Source organism: Rousettus aegyptiacus, unplaced genomic scaffold (assembly GCF_014176215.1).
Source record: "Rousettus aegyptiacus isolate mRouAeg1 unplaced genomic scaffold, mRouAeg1.p scaffold_m13_p_1, whole genome shotgun sequence".
NCBI classification, from domain to species: Eukaryota; Metazoa; Chordata; class Mammalia; order Chiroptera; family Pteropodidae; genus Rousettus; species Rousettus aegyptiacus.
This window is the reverse complement of record NW_023416284.1, coordinates 162,240,678-162,264,161: the sequence shown is the minus strand read 5'-3', so window position 1 is coordinate 162,264,161 and position 23,484 is coordinate 162,240,678. Positions and strand designations below refer to the sequence as shown.

Genomic DNA, 23,484 nt, shown 5'->3' with positions numbered 1-23,484 from the left:
CACCATCGCCTCCACAGGCAGAGGTAGCTGCCTCCTCGTGTATACACTTAAGGCCTTGCACAGCCTAAAGTCCATCTATAGTTCTTGTACACTGTTGTGTTAATTTTCTGTTTCCCTTTCCTTTTATTTTTATCTTTCAACAAATTGCGAGTTTTTTGATAGAGGAGCTATGTCTTTTTCAGCAGCTCAATAAACATTGTCTTTCCAACTAAATAAATATTTGCAAGGACAAAATGTTTATTGAATAAATTCTTCCAATTCTTTACTCTTTACCACTTCATTTTGCCATTATTGGTTTTTATTGAGAGGTAGTAAATAGAGGACAGCATTTAAAACTGCAGGTTCTAACCTGAGACTGACTGAATTCGAATCCCAGTTTCACCACTAAGAATCTGTTCTTATTGTGCAAGATACTTCATTTTTCTATATTCAAATTCCTTATCTAAAAATGGAGATAATAATAATACTTATTTGCAGGATAGTATTAAGACTAAATGAATTAATATGCAATCATCTAGAGTCTAGACTATTGCCTAACAGACATTAAGCGCTTAATAAATGTTAATCATTATTGTCATCTTCTTCCTTTCCTTTCTCTCTCCCTCTCTCTCTTTCTCTCTCTCTCCTTCCTTCCTTCCTTCCTTCCTTCCTTCCTTCCTTCCTTCCTTCCTTCCTTCCTTCCTTCCTTCCTTCTTCTTCTTTATTCTTTTTGTTTGTTTGGGATCCAATTTTCTCCTTTCCTCTTCTGTTACTTTCATATTTACTAACAACTCATAATGTCCTAGCCACAGAAAAAGCCCTGCTCTGAAGAGTCATACAAACAAATACCTCCTGTCTAAGGTCATGTTGATGTGACATTTTGAGATGGAGTAAACAGTTACAGTGTGGCAGTGGTCATGCTCTGGAATTTGGCTGCAACATAGCCCTCTACAGCATGGAATGCAGAATAATGATCTCTAGAATCTCATCCAAGGGTGGGTAGAGTAGTTCTAGGATATCGTTTGTATTATGACTTTGAATACGGCACTACTGCAGGTTTCAAGGTAGCTCTTCATGGTCAGTATCTTCTGACAGAGACCCATTTCAAAATCTTTCCTGAGCTAGTTTTGTTTTTGTTTTGTTTGTTTGTTTGTTTTGTTTTGTTTTTGTTTGTTTTTTTTTTTTTCCAGAGAAAAGAGGATTCCACACTGAATTTTAGGAGCATATGATTTAAATCTTAAAAGTTAGACTTTTTCAGAATTTTGACTGCTACCCCTCCTTCCAACATTTTGAGAAAGATAAAAATGAGAAGGCTATAACACTGGCTCTTATGCAAATGTTTGATTGCTTATGGCCAATGCTGTAACATAGGCATCCAAAATAGTCTGTCAGTGCGTGTTTGAGTTCACTTTCAGTCATATGAATTTCTAAGTAAAAGTGAAGTAGGAGCATGTATGTGTGTGTGTGTGCACGCGTGTGTGTGTGGTAAGAGGCCTTGACACACAATGAATACTTACATACAGTACATCATTGGTAACTATTTGAGGAATGAGTAGATGAGTGAGCAAATGAATTCATGAATATGAATGATGTGTTGTAAAACATAGAATTGGCTGAATATTTTCTAGAGGAAGATACCTGTGAGTATATCAGCCAAAGGAATTGGAATAAAAGAAAATAAAAAATGTAAAAGTCTAGGATAAAAAATACTTAAAGAAAAAAGTAGTTGTGGTTATACAAGCTTAGAAATTTTAGTTCAGTTACTATTGGTCTAGTGACACATGAAAACCATTTGCAAGACTATTTTTTGGTGACAATTGGTGGAGACAAAGAATAACTTGCAAAATGGAAACATGCTAGGAATTTAATAGAACTCTAGGCATGAAATACATACTTGTCCTCCACAGTCACATTCTCTCCAAGATGAAGTCCTTCATAATCATTCAAAAGCAGAAAGCAAGATAAAATTGAAAAATAAGATTTTTTTCTTATCTATTTCTATTTCTCATCAACTGGTTGTAGGAATTTCCCATAAGGCATAGGTACATGCAAGGAGAGAGAAGGCAACGTAGCAGAAACAGGAGCCATGGCATTTGGGACACTTCATGTAACTTACTTGTACCTTCAGAGCCTGCTCGGACCCAGTTGCATATATATCACCTCCATTTGAAAATAGGGTTTTTCCGTGCATGCCCACCTTTATGGCTCCATGAGTCAGACAATCCCCATTTCATGGTAGGCGCTTAGGTCTCATGGTAACTTGGTGACTTACGGTAAAGTGTTCAGTCTTTACAAAAAATCAGTAGCAAACCAAAAACTCTCTCTCAAAAGGAGAGTAAGGCTTTGCTCCAAAATCCTAAGGCATGATTCACTTATAGAAGCCTGCCAAAGGCTCCAAAAGTATCTCCTTCTGCTACTGACACTTTAAGCACCATTGGGTGTGCTGGATCATACGGTCTGAATGGTGAAGCAGTTTGCATGGCAATCTGAACACACTGAGGAATTCTCTTGTTCTACGCCCCACTCAAAACTACAGCTTTTCAAGTCGCTCAGTAAATGGGCCAGAGTAGTACACCCAAATGAAGAATATGTTTCCTCTAAAATCCAGAGAGGATGACTAGGTGTTGTGCCTCTTTTTGGTTGTAGGACGGACAAAGACATCCCTTAGAAGGGACATCTCGACTTACCCACACACTGATGCCCTGGACGTTTCATTGAGGGAGAAGGCCCCTGAATTTTTGTCAGTTTTATGTTTCACCTTCTAAGTCACAAATGTCTTACTAATATGTCTAAAATATATAAAAACTGATGAAATCTAGGGATCTCTCCTTACTGAGCTCATGTCAATAAATTCAGCCTGATCTAATTTTATGTTCCCTTTACCATTATCCTACACAGTAAGATCCATTCACACACACATGTCCTGGATTTCTGTGTGTACGAATTGGAAAAATCAAGCAGTTTTTCTGGAGTGTAGCACACCTCGTGGGTCACACTTTGTATCTTGCCTGTGAGGACTGATGGAACTTAAGATTGATTATAAGTACGAAAGCAAGGAGGCATGTTGGATGTGGTCATGAGGAGAATCGGCAATGTCTTTCAAGATAACTATCTCAGTGGAGGCTATTACAGATCCTTTACATAAAGCAGGGCTAATTTCCTTGGTCAGACATAGAAAAGCTGCTTCTACTGGCAAAGAAATTTTGACACGATTTAGGAATTCAGTGTCTTTAGCTTCATCAGGATCTACCCACATGTCTTCATTCCAATTCACAGGATTCCATTTCTTCCCAATCAATACCCTCACTTTAACACACAGAAAGATACCTGAAAATTTGGGAATTCAATATATATTATAATTCAGCCACTTACAGGATGACACTCTGGATTTGGTTTTTAGAAATGTAGGCCCTGCAATGGCAGGTGATAAGGATTGATTTCAGGGCAGGAGTAGAAGCTGTAAGTTACACAGAGCTAGAGCTGGGAATTTGAAGCCTTGAGCTCATTTTTTTGACCCCCAGCTTCCATCAGTGTATTTATAAGAACAAATAGCCAACTCCAATCATAGTCCATAGTTTGACTAGAATGTTCTGAGATATCAAATACATGGTTGTTTAGAAACTTATCTTCTATAGATATTTGATTGGGATATCCAATGGCAATATTTTGTGTATCCCAATTGTCATACCATGTCATAGACTACCAGTGCCCTGTTTACCACTAGAAATACTCATTAGTGCCATTAAATTTAATCACATTAGAAAACAGGCTTCCAAAAACCCAGAACCAATTTAGAAAACTCATCCTTAAGATCATGTCCTTGTAAAATCACCCCTCATACCAAAATTTGTATCAGTCAGTGCTCAACCACAGAAAGAGAACTACACTTTCATTACACTATAGCATCATCAAGCCACATCCTTGTCACACCACCCAACACCCCCTGAAACATGTGATTCCATCATCACCTCACATTATAATCATGTCAAACCATCTTCAGCCTATGCCCTAGTCATGCTAAACCATCATGGAAACAAATCACAGCACATCAGCTCCCCACATCACCGTCACAGTATACCATCTTCACCGGCACAGTATCATCATCTTCATGATCGTTTTTGCTGCCACGTGAGGTTAATTAAAGCATAGTAGATCATGGCTGTGCTTACCTCGAAGATTGTCATTCCGAATGAAAAGCAAAAATCAGTTCATAATTTTCTATATAACCACAATTACCACACTACTTTTGTCATTTTCATTAGTCCTAACAATATACTAAACTATTAGAGACTCAATTATTTGTACTTATATTACCCAATTTAATCCTTACAGTAATTTTCCAAGTTATTTGTTATTACCTCCGTGTCATAGACGAGGAAACCGCAGTTTACGTGGCTGGTGAATTGCAGATCCAATATTTGAATTAATGTCTTCCTCTTTCTAAATTCTATGTTTCTTAACTTATATCATGCTGTTAAATTTGTAAATACGCATTACTTTTAACAGCTTTTGACCAATAAATGGCTTTTACATCTCTGTAACCTATTGACACAAATAGGAAAATTTATACATCAAATAAATTCATCTCTACAGCTAAAGTATGTGAGATAAAACCAAAAGTATTGGTTCTGGTATACAAAAACTTTAAGATGTATTTCAAAATATTAGAATAATTGGATGACACAGTCACTCGTTTGTCCATCTAATTTGCTTTGACGTAGGACACATTGCCACATAATAAATGAATCTTGATAAAGTAAATTTATTTGTCTCAACATTCACCTATCAACACAGTACATGCAAATAAGTGGGATAGATCCTATTGGCAATTCTGAGAACAGTATTGCCCAACATGTGATAATAATCTAAGGGGCAAATGGCAAATTACAACATATTTTTATTTAACCTTCAGTAGGAAAGTAATGGAAGGAAAAATTAAACTAGACAGCTCACCATAGAAAAAGAATTTAAAAAGAGGGTAAGTAAAGTGCAATAAAATAATCTGGAAAATAACTATAAACCTTTAAAACAACTAATAATAAATAAATGTTATCTGAATTGAAATGACAGGTTTTAATGAGCCATGTATAATTTATTTTTGTCCTGATGAGGCTATAATTTTCTCCAAAGCCCATATCCAATTTTTTTTTCTTCATAATGAAGATAAAGTAGCATACATTTCTAAAATCACTTGAAAGATGCTAAATTTAATTTAAAAAGATAGTGAAGACCCATGTCCATTTTGGGGGAGTTTATATTTTATTGCAGAACATGGTTTACAACCATGTTGGCTGTGGAAAAGCAGTTTATTCCATAAGCGACCAATATATTTGCTAAAATGTTAGTTCTTTTGGTCCTAATCATATTGTAATCTTTTGGGTCTATTTCAATAACAATAATTTCAACAATTAATAATATCTAACTTGAAAAAACTCATGACAGAGTTGCACAGTAATGTTCTATAGAAACTTTATGAGGTATGTGTTCTGTGTTTTGATGTGTTTCGTGCAAAAGAGTTCACTCTCTTAATATGCTGCCTAAACAATTTGTGGGTGGTATTTAAAGACTCTTGTCAAAAGAAGATAATATCTAAGTTTCAAATACAAATCTTGCCTAATGCAAAGGAAAGGAAAATCATAAAAGATGAGAGGACAGTTTAATTTCTACACTATGTACTTCAAAAGTATGGGCCCATTGGTGACTACCTGAGCTGTACTTCCATTACAATTCATTACCACTTCAAAACAATTAGTGATATTTTATATTTGTAAATTATTCTTTTTTTTTATTCTTAACATTTTATATGCCAATAATCAAAAAGAAGAAATCTAGATGCTTTAGGTAAATGATATTTCTCCTACCTTTTTCTTGAAAAAAAATGTTAATGTGTTAATAAAATGAATGTCATTATACAAGTATTTGTGCAGGATACTTTTTCAGACACTTAAACTTCAAATATCAATCCAACGTAGTCTCTGGTATCAAAAAGCTTACTCTATTGTAGAAAAGATAAATATGCAGGTAATTAAACAAATTATAGTGTGATCAGTGCTAAAGCCGAGGCTCATGCAAGGTACAGTTATTGAACAAGAATGATAATCTCCAGAGGGAGAATGGAGATGAAAAGTTCTCTGTGCAGAACTTCCTTGAACTGGACTTAAAACATAGGTGTTCCCCAGGGAAATTAAAAGGAACAGGTATTTATTCTCAGGTAGAGAAAAGAGCTTCTATGTAGGAGCTGAGGAGGAAAACAGTGTGGCATCCCTCTTTGCAAAAGGTTTAGTCTATAAGGAGTATTGTGTTTCCTAGTTAGTCACTAGAAGATAAATATTTCTGAATAAGATGTGTCCCTAGCCATAGAATATCGGAGGATATATTACAATGTGAATGATGCTCTGACCAAGTGACATCTATGTGACACAACCTTAGAAGCTAAATCTAGTCACTTTTCAAGAGGTTACTACCTAAAAGAGGCAGAATTTTTGGAACAGATACTGATGAAGAAAAAAGATTCATGGAAGTCTCGGTTAAATTCCTGGCTTTCAATAGTGGGTTGGTAGAACTTAGTTTTGACCTGAGTTAACTAGGTAAACATTGGTTTGGAATAGAAATAAATAATGTGGAAATTTGAATGTGAGTGCTAGAATGCTTTTTCTCCTCATCATGATTATCATTACCATCATCATCATAGTTGTCATCATCATCATCACCATCATCATCACCATATCATAGCATATTCAGACCATATCATCATCAATGTTACCATTGGGGGTGATTTGAACTTTGGTGTCGCCCGAGCAGCGGAGAGGTAGATAAGGTACAGAAGTGTAATTAACATTTTTTCTCGGTTCTTCCCCACAAGTCAGTGAGATTTAGGAAAGATTTATTAAAAAGTATATTTTAGAAAGACAGAGCATGCTCCAAGGGAGAAATGAGGTGAAGAGAGCTGTAACTCCGCAGAAGTGAGAAGGTCTGTATTATATTTTGGGCCATGATGAGTGATTACAAAGGCATTCCTTGGTGATTGGCACATGAGGTTGTTTTGCTTGAATTCTAGCTGCTATATAACACTGCCTGGTGCGCATGTGCTTATCCAGAATTCAGTCTGTTATAATTAGATTCACGAACTTCCAGGCATAAGCATAGTATTATAATGATGGCATAATGAGGCTGAGTTTGTGGGCAGGTTAGTGTAGTACCTTCTGCGCACATGTCTGTGGCCAGATTAAACCAGATATAGATTGTGTCCCTTCTGCTCTTTGTTTCTGGGGATGCAGAGGGATTTTCTAATTACCAATAAAGTGTTCTCTGGGCAGTCTCTATGCTGGACCTCTATTTCTTTGTTCCGTTGCTGCTCATGTCTGACTGGTAGCTACCTCACACTCTATTCATACTATCTGCAGTAGATGGAAACAGAATTAAACTCTAGCTTCCCTCAAGAGTTGACAGGTGATCATGCTGCTGAATGAATTCCTTGAATGGCCATGGACGCGGTCATGAGAGTGGGATGCTGGAAATAACTGAATGGGACCCTGTCCCAAAAGGTTGCCTCCATTAAGATTTGTCTCAGATGTAGGGCTCCCTCTCTCTTCCCCATCTCTCTCTCTTTTTATCTCCCCTGCCTAATTATCCTTACTAGTGACTTTTTAAAAACTGACTTTTTTTTTCTTTTCGTTAGTTTACTATGCCTAAACAAAGAAGTAAAATTAAAAGAGCAGTATGAGGATTTTCATGCCAATTTGGTGATAGCGATTCAACTGATCAAAGAACATTAGATTAACAATAGGATAAAACTAGAAGAGCCCGTTAGTAATTCTTTAGTATCATTTCCTCATTTTAGGCTATTTGCTTTTCAAGAGTAATTGTGCTTTCTCAGTCAGCCATAGAATTCTGAACACTTGTTGATTTTCTTCTCCTTATTTCTCTTTTTCCAATAGAATCTTAAAGAAGTAAAACCTGCTACCAGCTGGAATGAATTTCTCTTTTTCGTTGAATACGTATAAGGTTAATTTTTACTTTAGAACAGTCTTTATTGTGTCTTAGAGTCTGGTTGGTCATTTATAAGCCTGACCTCTGTTATCCAACTGAGAAGCCTTACCTCTATATTCTTCAACTCTATCCCTAGTTAATGCATTGCATGTCATTCCACAACACTTTATTTCATATCTATTTGTAACACTAGGCACATAAATACATGAAGGGCAAGATAATGTGAGAAGTTCAACAATGAAAATATCTTCAAAACAGAGAGAAAGACCAGAGGAAGGGGAGTAATTGTGTGCATGCCTGCACTTGTGTGTGATACTTTGTTTAGTCATTTCTGTTTAAAACCGAAACTCCGGAAATTCAGAATTAACATCCTTGCCCGTGAGCTTCTTGTAGCCACCAGAAAAAGTTTCACCCTTGCGTTCCACGTTGTTCAGCTGCACCTAATCCAGATGAACCTTTATGAGCTGGCTGTCCTCCATGTTCATGTGGATTCTCTTGCTCACAATTTCACTTGGGAAAACCAAGGTCGCCAGGATTGCATGGTGCACGGCCATGAGAGTGAGGCTCCTGGGGATATTGTTGCTTGCTTGCTTGCTTGCTTGTTTGTTCGTTTGTTTGTTTGTTTGTTTTATAGCTTTTTAGAGTTGGCTTAGGCAGAATTCTTTTCTGAGCTATAAAGACAATATGCTTTCATCCCACTGAATTTTTTTTCCAAGTCAAGACAAGCTGGATTTTGATTTTCTGGATAGATTTCAGTTGAGGAACAGAAATAAAGATTAGAATAGTTTTCCATTCATCACCAACTTCAATTTCCTTGTCTGCTATTATATTCAGCTCTCATAGCTGGGCCTTGAGGTCTGAGTTCATCTGCAGCTCAAGGAGCCCCTGAGAGATGCTGGACTCAGACTTGTCCAGCTTCTCGCCATCGGGCTTCATGATTTTCCACTGGAACTGAATATGGCCTAACCCTTGTTGAGCGCTGGCCTAGGAAGAGCTACTTTTGAATTGAGATGTCTCAAGGAAGACTTCCTGAAAGAGGTGATATTAAAGGTGGGTTTTACCAGATAATACTAGATACAACAAAGGACAAGGGAAATAGTGGATAAGATGGCAAAGCACAAGCTATACAAATGCATGAAGGCCATGAAAAACCATAGGATGTTTGGCAAACAATAAGCACTTTATATTGTTGGAGCACGCATTTTTGTGGGAAGGAGAAGGGTAGAAGATGAATATGTCAGTTAAGTTACTATTTTGGTAACTTACCATAACAATTACATCTGCTACAATGAGCTTTGAGAGAAGTAACTCTTATCATAAAGGGTTTTTTTAAAATTATTATTATTATTATTATTATTATTATTATTATTATTATTATTTTACGGCAGGTTAAGGAGCTTTAATTTTACCTTGTATGGACTAAGTCCTGGTGAAAAATTTCGAGAAGTGTGATCAAAATTTTAAATTAGAATAAGCAGTGTGGCTTAATGGCTTGACAGCAGAGGCATATTAGCTCTTCCTTATAAATGTGAAAGTAGTTCAAAAGGAAGTTAATATAATGAATGATTGGGTAAATTTTGATCTTTCTGACTCTTGAGACACATATTGTCAGTAATACCATATTTGAATATGAAACATATAATCACATGCAAATGCTCACAGATGCATACATGACATACATGCACTTCCCATGCAAGTTACATATTTAGATTCTCAAATTAATTTTGTTCAGCATAGAAACTGGATTGCTATGCTCTTCCACTATTTCTAAATAATTAATTTGATCAATTTCCATATGGGCAAACACCACATTTTCCCATGGATGGCTTTGTTTCCATTCTGTTCATTTGGAAGAAGCCTTTGATTATTATACTGATTTTTAAATGAACTCTTAAAAATTAAGACTAAAATTTCCTCAGTTCCCTGGTTCAGGATAGTAGAAGCCAATCATTGCCTTGTTCCTTATTGTATTTATAATTAAAAGAAACATTTGTAACAATTACATAGGAGCAGCCTGAGTGAATAGCTTTTCTTCGTCATAGGACCAGTGAGGAAATTGGTAAGAACAAAAGGATTCTAGCATAAAATCTGGAAAAAAAAAAAAAAAGACTTTGCCTAAAACATTCTCATTTTAAAAAAATAGCCATTTCTCAGACTTAATTTCTGAAGTGTACTCATTCCACTTTCTAAAATATGAAAGAACACAGATGAGTTTAAATAGCAGAGCTGAAAACAATACACTTATTAATCAAGTGACTAGAACAGAAACAGAAAGAAAAAAAGATACTTAAATATAACTGCTTCAATCTCAAATGAAATAATTAGAATTGAAGAGTCTCTTGGAGAGTCAGAAGGTTGCCAAAAAAGGGAAAATTGAGAAAGTAGTTGGTGATGTCCCTGTAGGCATTTTCAGTAGTAGCGTTGGAGTAGGAAGGTCCTGACAAGACCACAGGCAGGTTATCTCTGCACAAAGGGTATGAGCAGAATGCGCAGCAAACTGCCAAACTGCGCAATGGGTCAAGAGGGAGTTGGACAGAGTTTTGGAAACAAAGAGAAAATACACAGCTGCTCCCAAGATTTTAAAGTTGAGGATGAGGAGTTACTGTGCAAATGAACTGATATTTCCTGGGTAAGTCTGCACTGAGTTTCTGTCTTCTCCAAGTGTCTTCTCCAAGTCCCAAGTGTTTCTATTTTGCTTTAACTCCCAAGTCTGTTTAAACCTTGTGTCTTCACTTCCTATACCTAACAATAAGTGAGGCCAAATCTTGATATTATTGAAATTTCTACTGCATTTCTTGGCTTTGTTTTCTGTGTTTCTGACCATGGTCAATCCTTGCAGAATTCTGAAGTATAATCTAGAAATAGGGATAGGAAAGGAAATTTACTTTTATTGATAGATATATCTATACCTGTATCTATATCTGTATTTTATTCTCAAAATGACAATGAGTTTATTAAGATAGCATTATCATCATCATTTGCATCTAAGCAATGATGAAACAGGTTGAGAGAGGTTAAGTAAGCCCGTGGCAAGTCTGCAGTGGAATGGATATCCTGCTTAGGACACACACTTTGTGCTAGGGAGGCTTGGCTGAGAACTGTCAATGCTTTATAGTTAGTTCTGTGATCAAGAAAGTGTTGGTTATAGATCTGCAGGAACTTAGAAAGGGTACATAGGACTTCAGTAAACCAATGATATTTAGTGAGCTCTAACTATGTGCGCAAGGAATGACTATCGATAGCTAGGGGAAGAATCAAAAGGAAAGAGAATAGAGCCCTTTCTACCCAACAGATTAATATATGAATAATGTATAAAAATATGCTTCAATAATAAAAAAAAAGGCCAAAGCTTAAACCATCTCCAAGAGAACATGGCATAGAAGAATATGCTTATAGTTCAGATGTTCTGATCATTTATGGTCCGAGGTAAATGCAAACAATGTAAGACTCTCTATAGGACTTATTTATTTATTTATTTATTTAAATTAAAAGGAATTAATAAGCTGGCATGCACAAAATCACAGAGGTGAAGGCAAAGAAATCTGGTTGGAGATGGCAAAATATCTCGAAACTCATTAGAGAGGAGACAGACTATGGGATGCTGAACTAAGAGATTAGCACAAAAGTGGACAGCTAGCCGTTAATGTGGTTGAAAAGACTGGAAATCATCTAAATAATTAAGCAAGGACTGAGGTAATAAAAACTCTTCCTATTCAAGGATGACACCTGTTGCATTGGGATGAATTCAAAGGAGGAGTTCAGAGATGGTTCCAAAGAGGAGATAACCACAGGGATTCAGGTGTGACGTGAGGAGGGCCTGAGTCATGGCAAGCCAAGTGGGGTTTTACATACAGGATTAGCAGTCTGAACAGATGATGAACTAGGGATGTCGGCAAAAGAGAGCAAAAGGTTTTAATATGTCTCAGCAACTAGGAGTCTGGTGCATCGGGTAATCGTGATGCCATGGAATGTAATAGACACTTGTAAGAGAAGGGGAGGGAGAGATGGTGATAAGAGGTGGTGAGGAGGGGACAACTCTAATGGGAAATAAAAATGAAGACATAGTTCTACTAATTCTCCTATTAACGATATAAGTTAAGCACAACATTTTTATAATCAGAATATTCAGTGTCTTACTAATCATTTAATCCTTATCTTACTGATGAGGAAACAGAGCCAGGGAGAATATGGGTTCCTTTGCCAAAGACTGTCCAGCTGATCGTTGGAGAAAAGGCACAAGAATTCAATGTCCTGACTCCGTCCATCAGGAGCCTTGCACACTGCAGCGCTATAGCTCTTGACTCCATCCCGCTGCCTCATGCTGCCTTTCCTCACTCTTTTTATTCATAAGGTTCTTTTCCCCACAGTACCAAACTTTGCATTTTATTTCTCCAGTGCATCAAAAAAAGGTTAGCTCTAAGAACCTACAATATTTAGTTTTTTTCCCCAAAAAAGGTCTATTTCACTTTTTTCATTATTTCAAAAATATTCTTTGAGTATCTACTCTGTGCCATGTAGATATAACATGTTTGTGTACTAACGGGACTTCATGTGTGTTACATGCCATTGCATTGAGTCAGCTCAAGATCCTGGCAACCCAATGAATGAGTGATTATCATGATGTCCACAATGTCCTATGCTCAACTGTCCTATGGCTTCTTTTATAGAGCTAATTCATCTCATATTCAGTCTTTCTCTTTTCCTGCTTCCTTATATTTTCCCCAGTACTATTGTCTTTTCCAAAGAATCCTGCCTTCTCATGATGTGCCTGAAATAGGACACCTTCTATTCTGTCATTTTGCCTCTAGTGATGTTTTCAGGCTTAATCTAAGACCCACTTGTTCATCTTTCTGGCAATCCAAAGTATCCTTAGAACTCTCCTCCAATATCATATTTGAAATTAATCATTTTTTTTCCTATCAGCTTTTTTTGCTGTCCAACTTTTGTATCTGTACATAGTAATTGAAAATATGAAAGTGTGGATGATCTTAGCCTGGGTTTGCAATGACACATCTTTGCTCTTAATAATCTCAATAGAGATCTCAATGACCCAAAAGAGTGATTAATTAATGATGCAGCAGAAAGGACACAGTTGCATGAGTCAGAGGGGTGAGGTGCAGGTACAAGTTCATCCATCACAGGAGGGAAACCAGACTGGGAGGAACAGCCAAGGGGCTGATAGATGTGCTGGTTTGAGCATTTGGGTGTTTTCTTCTAACCCCCTAACTGCATCTATGAAATTTTCTCAGGAAAACAAAGGAGGTCATCAGCTACATACTCTAGGAGAATGGAAGAGACTTCCCACAAATCTTTTTCCTCTTGATGTCTACCATCTTAACAAAAAGGAACCTCAGAATAGGCATAGATGACAATATGATAAGCAGTCTTTAAAATTTTAAGTGCATATATACATTTGTATAATTTTGAATAGTTTAAATTATATGGTGTGTTTATACATAGATACATATAAAATTCAGTCTTATTAAACATGATATTCATCAATTGAAAAAAATGTCAAATTCAGGAATCAAATACTCCTTAAAAATTTTTAAGAACTTATAGTTTTGGGAGTGCATGATATCTTCATGCATTTATCTTTAGATTTTTATAATTGACTACATTTTTTTCCTTTTACTCAGAGAACTTTGTAAGTTGCATCATCCAGACCAGTGGTTCTTAAATTTGAGTGTGCATCAGAATTACTCGGAGGCCTTGCCAAAACACAAATCGCTGAGTGGCTCTTCCTGAATCCTGATTTATTATGACTGGAGTTGGGCCTGAGAATCTGCATCTCTAACAAGTTCTCAGGTGATGCCGATGCTGCTGGACCAGGGACCACTCTTTGTTAGGTGCTGATTTAGAGTCACGGGGTCTTGTTGTTCTTCTGGTGTGTAAAGAGCAAAAGGGACATGGAGAGAGATTAAGGACTGGGGTAGGTCTAAACAGGGAACAAGAAAGAAAAGGACATACTTGTTATTATCTGGATGGGGACCCAAATTTTGAATAGCCTTCGATCTTCATTTTTTGCTTTATTCTCTAGGGTCTAAACTTTCTATTATTTCATAGAAGAAACAAACTCTTATTAAAGGAAACCCTAGAGACAAGATAGGATTTTATTCTGTTAGAAAATACTAAACTCTCTTAATAATAAAAACCTTTTTCTTGCTATTTGCAAGGTAGTTTCTAGCACTTATGAATGTACAGACTATTATAGAAAACGCTGTACCGTTTTAGCAGCCAACACCAGCTGCCACATGGTATATGACCTCGATTCCAGTTTCTTTACGGGGACACAGGCTGTGGTCTTACATTCCCCCACCACCTACTCTTCTCTCCTTGCTCCTGCTTGCCAACAGAGGCCTAAGAGGCCTCTCGAGGCTGTCCCATCCATTTGTCAGGCATCCATGTAGTAAATATGCCACTTAATCTCAGCCCGTTACAAGAGTTTCTGCCAAAGGGCCATCAGCACTGCAGCTCCTTGGGCTTCTTATTTAATTTCAGCTCCCTCCACATCTTTTTGTTTTATTTAGAGTCAAGTATACAGTTCTCACATAATAAATGTCTACTGATAACTTGACCAATATCTGGAGTAACACAAATAGGGATTTTTATAATTTCAACATGGAAAGTAGGACCTGAACAAAGTAGTCTATTTCATAGATAATATTAAGCATCTGTAATGTAGATCAAATCATAAAGTAGCTTATTTTATGTTTCTTACATGACAAAATTCTTAAAGATAATATATACTTATTGTATTTATCAAAGCAAAAAAGATTATAGTACCTGTACATCACTCACAAATAGATTCAGCTTTGGTTTTCAAGACTAACCTTTTTGAAACAAGTGCACACACATGCATGCACTAATGTGTGCACACATGCACAAAGGCACACATCTGTGATAAAACTAAACTTGCTTTTTTGTGAACTGTTTTTTGTTTTTTACTTAACATATTGTGAACAGCTTTCCAAATTTTAAGCGAAACAGCCTCATTTTAAATTGCTGCTGATACAGTCTTTTATCTGAATGCACCATAATTTATTTAACTGATCCTTCTATTGCTGGATATTTCCTCCGGATTTCTTACTTTTGGTTAACTCCATCTTTATTAATTTCTTTAAGATAAATTCCTAAGAATGTTATCTTAAAGTATGCATATTATCAAAGGACATTTCAAGAATCTTACATAAATTTTGTTTCCTACAGCACTGAGACTTCTCATTTCTCTAATACTTTTGTAAACTATAAGTATCATTATTTTTTCAAATACTTTTGTTCTAATTTCCATTTCTGTCTTAGTTAAGTGACACTAAGTTATTTCACCAGATATTTACTGATCTTTCATATTTTTTCTTTTGAAATTTCTTACTATTGTTCATTTTTCGACTAGTTTTTTTTCTTATTTTGAAAGCATATTTATTATACATCAATAATATTTGTTTTACATGTTGCAATTTTTTCCTGGCTTGCCCTTTACATTTTCAATTCTATTCATGAATTGCTTTTAAGCTTTAGACGTTTTAGATGTTTAGATCTGTACAAGGTCAAATATCAATGGTATTTTTTTTTGTTTTTATTTGTAGCATCACACTAAAAAAATATTTTATAACAGGGCTATCCCATAATAAAATCTAAAAAGTAGTTCGATTATTCTAAATAAACTTTTAAGGTTGTCGTTTACCGATCAGATGTTGCTCACCCCAGAGTTTACAATAGTTTTTCTCCAGCTATGGATTTTTCTCTGAGATGACCCCAGATCTTCCAAAGAAGAAATGCAAAAGACAACACACTTTTGAGTGAAGATACATATGTTAGCTCCAATTATGAGGGGGCCTTAAAACATAGGTGACCTTAAAAAATAGAGAGGACATAAAATAGAGGTTAACAGCTTAAGTTTTGAAGCCGGACAGATTAGAATTCCAAAGCTGATTCTGCTACTTACTAGTTAACATTGAGTAAACTGCGAAAGGATGATGACATTTATCTTACAGGGTTGTCGTTAGTATTCAATAAGATAATTCATGCAAAGCACCTACGGGCCTGGTAAATGGACAGAAAAATTTTTCTGAAGCTATTTCCAAATTTCAAGTGCCTTAAATATAAAAAGATCAATTCGTTTTGCCATGCCATTACACACAATGTGGAACAAAGTGAGGGTCATTCCCAGCACTTGAGTTTGAACTCTGAAAGCAGAAACTTTGTCTCATTAATATCCATCTTCCCAGCTCCTCTCACAGGGCCTGACACATAAATAGTTGTCAAATGAATTAATAAATTTAAATTGTAAATTCAAAGACCTAACTGTTCATTTATGTTTTTCTTTATGAGCTATAAATGGAATATTTTGGCTAAATATATATTTTCTTATAATTGGAAAGTTATAACCATTTGAATGGAACATTGAATCTATTATATTGAACATGGGTTGAGATATCATAGAGCCTTGGATAAAGAGATATTGAGCTACAAGCACTGTACTCAGCTACTGTTGGGAATAACAAAACAGTGAATTAGAGCACATTTAAAAGAATATCATATTGTGGGTAGTACATATTCTGTATAAATTGATTGCAGCATGGAATGATAGATTTATGGTCACAAAATGTCCAATATTAAGGATAACATGATTTTATTCTTATAAACATCAGACTGTATCTTAAGAGTCTCATTCACGTTGAGGCTAAATCAACTCTCTATCATCAATCTATCATCTATCTATCATCTATATCTATCTAACTATCTATCTATCTATCTATCATCTATCTATCTATCTATCTATCTATCTATCTATCTATCTATCTTTCTATCATATATCTATCATCTATAATCTATTTAGTACTTTAAAATTTCTCTAATATGTGATCGTTTTCTATCAGTGTCCTTATATTATGTAGAGATATAAGTTAATAGAATCTTCTCTTTCCACTGAGTGTTCAAGGTGATAGATATACGATTGATATTGCTCAAAAGAATAGGTATATCAGAGTAAATGAACTTAGATGAGAGTAATTAGTAAATATGAGATCCATATGAAATGATATCAGAATAAGAGTTCAAAAAAATAGGTCAATCATGCTGAACCACAAAATAGAAAGTTATGATAAAGTCAAAGATTAATTCAGTACTCAACATTCATCAAGACCAGCCTGTGGTCATGGCACTTGACTGAGTCCTGATGGAATATGAAGATGACTAGGAATAGGCTCCTGTATTCACAGAACTTCTAAGCCAGTAGAAAAGGAAACATTTTATAAATTGTGAACCATTTAATTACACAATTTGTTGACTAATTCTTACAGTACACAGGACATGCCTGTTCAATGTACAGACTCATGGCAAGATGAAACTTGGATTCTGAGTAAAACAGAAATAGCAAAAAAAAAAAAAAAGAAGAAAGAAAAAAAGAAAGAAAGCAAAGAAAAGAGATATTGATGGCGTAGCTGCTTTACATTGGGCGGCTGGGGGAGGTTACTCTGAGAAGGTCACTTTTCTCTTGAGCTCTGGCTCAGTTGGTGCAGATGAGATGGGGGTAATGGAAGAGAATATTTCTGGTAATAGGGAACTTAGGTATAAAATTGTGGTTTCCAAAGTGTGGCCTGAGAGTTCCAGTACATTTTAGGAGTTGCACAAGGTTACGACTATTATCAAAATAATACTAAGATATCATATAACCTTTTCACTGTCAGTATATAATGTCATTATATACCATTGTCATTGTGTTGACAATGGCACTGATGTAAAATCAAAGGTGGCAAAACCGTGAAGCCGTAGCAGTGGTAACAAACTAAACCAGTAGTCATTGTATTTTTTTTTTAACTTTAAGCATATGCAGTTTTTAAAATGCTACTTTCACTTAATGATCTTTTTTAAAGCAGGACAATGCTTAATTTTAGTATATCTCACCCCCTATAGTACACATCTTTTAAATAGTCTGAATGATGAAATGGGAAATATACATAGATCACTTCTAGTGTATATCAGATAATTGTCTTGAGGTAAAGCCGCTAACTGATCTTGTAATTTAAAAGATATAGTTTTATAAAAAAATTGCAGCTGCTATATAAGGCAGTAATGACGAAATTAGAAAATCACTATTTTGCCATCACTGATAAACTAATAAATCTAGGCATTGATCATTATCAGTGACTAACCCACAGAAAAGATATACGACCAGCTATTATGTGCAACATAAAATAAAATAAAATAAAATAAAATAAAATAAAATAAAATAAAATAAATAAAATAAAATAAAATAAAATAAAATAAAATAAAATAAAAACAAGCGCTATTGTGTATATGTACTGCATCTTCTTTATCCAATTACCTATTGAAAACCATGGTTGTTTCTGTGTCTTGGCCACCGTGAATAATGCTGCAATGAACACTGAACTGTATATATCTTTATGGATAAATGTTTTAAAATTTGGGGGGTAGATACCCAGAAGAGGGATTGTTGGGTCATGTGGTAATTCTATTTTTAACTCTTTAAGGAAACTCCATATTGTTTTCTGTAGTTCTTGTACTAATTTACATTCTCACGAGCAGTGTATGAGGATTCCTTGAGGTAATCATGCTAAGTGAAATAGGTCAGACAGAAAGAGTTGAGAAACATGTGATTTCACTCCTATGTGGGATATAAAACTGAAAGCAGCAAACAAACAAGACAAACACATAAAAACTCACAGACAACAATTCAGTGTTTATCAGAGGGAAAGAAGGGATGGAGGAGGCAGAAAAGGGTAAAAGGGGTCGAATGTATGGTGACGAAAGGAGATTTAACTTTGGGTGGTGAACACACAATGCAATATATATGGATGATGCATTATTGAATTATACACTTGAAACCTATATAATTTTATTAATCAATGTCACCCCAATAAATTTTGTAAAGTATAAAGTAGAATAAACCTTAATCTGATCAAGCTTATAGATTACACAGCCAACATAGAAGAACAACAGTGACAGAAGAACATACTAAATAATACCATGAAGATGTAATAAGCAAAACTTAGGCTATGGGAAATTCTTTAAGATGAATAATTTATTTTTTTTTTGCAATAGAAGTAGAGAATTAGAAGAGATGAAGTTTAATTAATTGTCATGTATAGATCCTTTTGGATACTACTTATTTTAAGAATTCTTTATGATATATACAAAATAATTGAAATCTGATTATTTACTGGGTAGTTGATAATGTTAAGGAATTATTTTATTATTAAACATGGTTAGTATTATTGTGGTTAGATTTTTTTTAAATAGCCTTATATTTTTTAGATATATACTAGAATTATTACGAATTGAGTAGGAGAAATAAATAAATTGAATCAAAACTAACATAGGCTTAATGGTGAAAATCTCAGCTAAATCAGAAAAAAGATAAAGGCAGTCACTATTACCATTATCATTTGATATTGTTTGAAAGTGCTAGATAATTCATTTTGACAAGAGAATTAAATAAAGAGTATAAAATTAGAAAGAGAAAGCAACATTATCATAAGTTACAAAGATATTTATAGAACGAACTGAAAACTTATTAGAAACCATTTAAAATATCAGTAAGGATACTGGTTATAATACTAATACAAAAATATTAACTTACCTCGATACAAACAACAGAAAGTTATGATACATAATGTGGGGAAGATCTCATTAAAAATAGTAACAAAATGAAAAATACATAAGCATGTGTGTAACAAGAAATGTAAAAGACTACATGAAGAAATTTTTGCAACTTTTACGAAATACTTGAAAAGGAGAAGAAATTGATATAACAAGGATATCTACTCTAAATTAATCTGTATAGCCACTCAATCTCAAACAAAAGCCAGTATTATTGGGGTAGAGAATACATTTGAAAAAAAATATGCTAAATTTCTTTTTATAAATCAACAGGTAAATATAACTAAGAAAAATGTTAATTTTTGAGTCTTCCTTTGCCACTCTTCCACTTTTTGAAAAGGAAGGAAAGCAGAAGATACTAATGATGTCCTTCCAAACGGGCTCGCTGATGGGGGCTCTGGCTCTGCGGCCCCACTGGCCCCAGCTGAGCAGGGCCGAGGACAACGTCAGCAGCTGGGAGCCCTCACACAACATCTCACTTAAAATGTCATGTGTGCTACTTGGTTTAAATTGTCACCCCTCCAGCAACCACAAACAATGCAGACACAGCAGATGTGTTTTCTATTTAGAATTAAACAGTTTATCTCAACCACTGTCATTGTTATAGGGACAAAATAAATAAATATCCATCTTAATGTAAACTTCAAAAGGTACTTTCTGGCAACAGGAGATATTTTCAAATCCAAAGTTCTCTGAGAAATCTAAGATTTGACCACAGAGTTTTTTCCCGAATCGAGATGCTGGCAGCTCCAAGAGTAGTAAAATGCAGCCTGGTCAAAAGATTTTTGGCCCGATATTGCATACAATAACTCATGTCATTGATGCTTAATGGTCTGAAACATTAAGTAAACATCATAAATGTCTTTTGTTATTAAATGTTCCATTCAAACATTTTGTTTAACTCTTGTGTAATGGAGAGAAAATAAGAAAGCTGTAGTAGAAATTGGCTCTTATGACAATCTTTGATTCACTGTTCAGAGATATTTTTAAAAATATGCCATCTTCAACATTACAGAGAGAAAATAGCATTTTTATTTCTTTGTTGTACGCATTCTATCTCTGGTAGTTAAGCTCCTTGTAAGCTTGACTTTGTTAGGTCGAGTTCAAATTACCACCCATGTATTCAGAAGGCTATAACTTTGTTTTCTCTCAAGTTGGGAAGTCAGCCTTCCTCTGTGATAACTAAAGTAGAAATATGGGTGTTTTCTTAATGAGAGGTTACAAAGACAGGGAAAATGCTACTTTTCAAAGATCATTTTGCAAGAATAACAATTTTTGTGGTAAAAGGGAAACCAAAATTAGGTTGTAAAAGAACGGCCTATCAAGACAGTGATCATCTAGTGTAGTTTACGCTCGTTCACATATCTTGACATAAGTGCATGTGTGTTTCCATAATCTGAAGATTCTGATAAGTCATTAAAACATGATTCATTTTATCCTGGATCTAAACTAAGTGTTTCTCTTGTAGTGTTTTTTGTTGTGGTTGTTGTTTCCTTGTTGATTTTTTTTTTTTAATCTGTAGCTAAAACATTAGTAAAAAATCCTACAGTGACACTAGTATTTTTCCATGGAACTTCTTTACTTTCAATTTAAGTAAAGATAGTTGCTTAGCTACTCTACTTGAATTATATATCCTCATAAACCCTAAATGCCGAAAGAGTTAGGAGGTGCTTTCTGGTTCCATTAGGGAGGAGAACATGCAAACAACATAAACCAAATGGTCATCCTTTTATATTTAATAATTTTTATGTAAAGAAAATGTAAAATCACATTTGGTATGTTGTATCCTATCCCAGTTGATTCTAACTGCATGTCTTGTAGCACGTGCAGAAAACCCTATACTTCTGGGGTAGCTATATTGTTCTAAGGTTTTCTAAATGAAATGCCTCGAGCTTCATATTTTCATAGTATATCTATGATTCATTTGTTATTCTTTTATTTACTCAATGTTTATCTAGCAATTATTAATTAAATATCTACTATGCTATAAATGAAAAAATAGTGTTCTTTCCTTAATAAAGTTAATAAAGTTGCTAGTTCGACTCCAGCTTGTCTTCCATATTTTTATTTCTGCCATAACTAATACAATTTTCTCCAGGTATAAAATTTATTCAGACTCCTTTAGAACGGTCGATCTAAATCTATTACGGAATGACCAAAGCCATTGTGTTACACTTTGAACTACATTTACATAGCATCCAGAGCCATAGGTTTTATAAATAAATGATGTACAAAGTAGCAGGGCTGCATAATTTTACAATAAGAGCAGTAACAGGAAAAGAACAGCACAAACAACAAAGATGCTGTTATATTTCTCTTCAGAGCTTGGGAAAAATGAATGTTCCTACTGATTATTCTAAGGTATTTATATTTTTACTGGCTCCTAGATTCGATATTTGAAAAGCAATTGTAGAGATGTGTTTGAAAAATACTCCATAAGCAAACATGAAGGGAATCTATAATGTGCTTTTTGTCTATCAGAAAGTCTTAAAATTTCCTGCTATTAATCAAAAATCTATTTGAGGAAAGTGGTATTTCATGGCTTACCTATCTACATCTTGATATGTCACTGCACTGTAAACGAAAGTGTGGCTAGGTTGACATTTGACATCAAAAGTCTGAAAACTATTTCAGATACTACTCATCGTGTTAAATTTTTCTCTCTGAAGAAAATGAAGAGAATAATGATGATATGCAAATAATAAAAAATAAGTTTCCTGATACTTTTTATCTACTTTTATCACAACAAAAAGTTTTTGGAGTTTTGGAAAAGAAAATATTTTAGTAATTAAATTTGTCAATCAATACCTAAAATAACTCCTTTTCCATTAAATAATAAAAATAAGTAAATAAACTGTGAAAAACGGTAAACTCCAAAAAAAAGATCGGTAAATGTTGAAGCCTGAATTCCAGAATATTAAAATCTTATATATCATCATTCTATTCTTCCTTTTTCAGTATATAAATGACATGACAGATCGAGAGAATTTTATGCATTGGCTTTATTAAAGCAGCAAAGAACATTTTTGTATTTTCTTTGGTTGAGGAGAATTTTAAAGTATAATTATCTTGAAATATTACTCTAATACTAACTGTCATAGAGCCATTAAAGCATAAAGGACTCTCTTAGAGACTTTTTCTCAGCAGTTACAGAGCATAACGTTGTATTAGAAATCCTCCAGTCTACTTCCATTAAAAAAGCACAAGATTCTTTCTATTCTTAGACTTGTTCATGATAATTGGTTGCTTCATTCACTTAGCTAAGGAGATATGCTTTGAAACAAACTTTGGGAAGCTTTGTATATTTATGTGAAAGTGTTCTTCAAAAAGAGGAAGACAATAATACAGAGGAGATTAAAAACTAAGTGGAAATAAGAGCTGCAAACCAGGCTGCCTGTGTTCAAGTCCTCAGCTGTAGCCAGCGTAGTCAATGTCTAGGGAAGACTTGTTTTCTCTACTTCTGTTTCCCTCTTTGAAGACTTAAGCGCTTTCCCTACTTACTAAACTTGGTACTTAGAATATGTAAAATATGTGAAAACTCTTTCACTGTATTCTACAAAGGAAAAAAGTAATTGCAGAAGTCTTAAGTGATGAGACTAATTATTATTTCTTCTTAATAGTACGAAGGAAGCAAACAATGGAATCAACAAACAATGCAATGAGACTTGACTTAAACTAATGATAAATATCATTATTATTAAACTAATCATTAAACTGATAATGCAATGTACTTTAGACACAATAGAACATAAAGAGCCAAGGCAGTGCCTTCATTTCAAATGGAAAGAGTAGTTAGCTATCTTAAGAATAATTCGTTCCTAAATTAACTCCAAGGTGTTTCTTTTAGCTTTCGGTGAACACTTTCAAGTATTCAGAAATAAGATATTCTTCATG

General features: G+C 34.6%; 1 pseudogene; it reads right to left on the bottom strand.

Annotated features, from left to right (window-relative positions):
• Positions 1-8,196: 8,196 nt before the first annotated feature.
• LOC107499938 lies at positions 8,197-12,275 on the bottom strand (annotated as a pseudogene).
• Between the last annotated feature and the right edge of the window lie 11,209 nt (positions 12,276-23,484).